At 40.3% G+C, this 2,390-nt stretch overlaps 1 protein-coding gene across 1 annotated transcript in view; it reads right to left on the bottom strand.

Moving 5' to 3' along the window:
- LOC106874031 (contactin) overlaps positions 1 to 2,390 on the bottom strand; it is a 164,816-nt gene that overhangs the window by 95,411 nt on the left and 67,015 nt on the right. The gene's annotated exons all lie outside the window — the stretch shown is intronic.

Below are 2,390 nucleotides of genomic sequence, written 5' to 3'. Positions count from 1 at the left end.
ACACACACACACACACACACACACACACACACATATATATATATATATATATATATATATATATATATATATATACACATATATAGAAATTTATTGTACAAAACCATGGTGAAATAAACAAATAAATTTGACGGGATACAATAATAACTGGGCCACAGAAACGTCGCATATCTGCATTCATTTTCTGTGGGTGTGCATGCATACGTATATACAAAAAAATGCATACGTTCGAGATTGTATCAAAAGATTCCCTGAGTAGTTATGTTTAATAAAAAATAAAAATAACTTATTTACATAAGTTTTAACATCATCTCCATCGAAATAGTTACCTTTCGCAGCAATACACCTGTCTCAGCGTTCCTGTCACTTTTGAAATCAGACCTTCACAACGGTTTTCGAACAGCGACCTTTGAGCTGCCTTTTCATTTCGGAGAAGGGATGGATGTCTACAGGTGTTAAAACTTGTGTATAAGGCAGGTGCGAAAGCGATACCATATCGTTTTTTAGTGAGGGGAGCTCGGTGGCAGAGTGCATTGTCGTCGTGAAGAATCGAATTCTTCGCGTTCTACAGATCCACTTACTTTCACCAAATACTCTTCAGAGATGACAGGAGAACTCTCGATTGACAATCTAACCCCAGGGTATGAATTCTCCATTCTTGATGCACAATACCGCGGATTAAAAAAAAATTATACGATGAGCATGCGCTTGATGGAACTACAGCTCTGTTGTGCCTCCTTCAGTCGTGGAAATAAAGAGCTCTTCCATTGTAACAACTGCTGCTTCATCTCGAGGACGTATCCGTAGACCCAATTTTCGTTACCGGTGATGATCCTCGATATCAGTGGCACACTGACAGAGATCTTGACAGACTTCGACGCAATGTTCTTTCTGCTTAGTGGTCAGCAGGTGGAGGACAAACTTGGCAGAGTCACGCCGCATGTTCAATCCAGACTCTAGGATTGCCTACACAGACCCATACGACAGACTAACAACATCAGCAAAGTCGTTGATTGTCCTCCAACGATCCTCATGCGCATGATGAATTTCCTCCACATTTCCGAGGGTGACGCTCGTGGTAAGTCTTCCAGATCGCTCATCGTCTTCCAAGGATGTTCTGCTTTCGAAGAGCCTGTGCCACACGAAACATTGTGTACGACCCATTGTCTCGTCGCCGTAAGCTTGCTGAAGCATCCTCATTGTCTCTATAGCAGACTTCTCAAGTTTAATGCAAAATTTCACGTTGACTCTATGTTCCATCTCCGTGTCCATGAAAAAATCGCTGACTACAACATACACATGATCACAAAAACACACCTTTCACAACTTCAGAAGAAAACACAACGATGTCGCTCGGCACTGCTAGCTCTCGGTGTGCACGCAACCTTGCACTACTATCCTTTGGCGTGCTACAGAACTAGTTCGGTAACTTTTCGATACCACCCCGTACATACATACATACATACATACATACATACATACATACATACATACATACATACATACATATATTAAGGGTGCCGTAAAATGATGTCACATTTCATGAGATGATTTCAAGTGTACATAAAACAACGTAAATACATTTATTCATTCTTAATATATAAGTTCCATCATTAGTGATAACATTTTCCCACTTCAAAGCAATTTTCTGATTCCTCAGGCTAAAAGATAGAAATAGTTGAAGTGACGTTTCGACAACGTCCCTGCTTTTGAATGTGTTTCTTTTTTTCGGTGGTAAAGGATTCAAATGACCCGAATAAGTAAAACTCAGATGGTGTTTGGTCTGGTTAGTAAGAAGGGTGAAGTAGAGCACCTAGCCTAATGAATTTATCGTTTGTTGCTGCAAATTGTTGCATGCACAGCTTATTCTCACGAAGACTTCACAGGGGGCACTTCCCTTCTCTGTACACGTTTCCAGTCTTCTTGACGTGATCTTACACAGTGAGCTCAAGTTTACGAAACCTACCGGATAATCCAGATCCTTTGACGCGCATCCTCTTCACTTGCTGTTTTTACTGCATCATTAGAATGAGAATAGTTCGTTTCCTGATCAATATCCATCCAAAGAACGAAATCGCCGTTTTTCAAAATTTTGTTTGTTTCCGAACACTCACACTATCAGCATATGCAGTGTGTTTTCCTTTGCACGTGTTGTACTATTTCTCTTACAAAATTCATAAAAAAAAAGCAATACCCAATACACAGCACACTAACGTCCTTGTCTTCCATGGGCCTATCAGATATATGCACACAGCGTGTGTCCACATTAACATTTGTTCATTACGCTAATTGGCTGGTTGCAAGGATACCGTTTTTGGCTTGTAGCTTGTATATATAAATTACATATTGTGCGTGCGTGTGAGCGTGTGCGTGCATATCTATGTGTGTGT

This window comes from Octopus bimaculoides, chromosome 6, assembly GCF_001194135.2.
Source record: "Octopus bimaculoides isolate UCB-OBI-ISO-001 chromosome 6, ASM119413v2, whole genome shotgun sequence".
Lineage (NCBI taxonomy): Eukaryota > Metazoa > Mollusca > Cephalopoda > Octopoda > Octopodidae > Octopus > Octopus bimaculoides.
The sequence above is the reverse complement of the archived record's forward strand: the minus strand, read 5'-3'. Positions and strand labels throughout refer to the sequence as shown.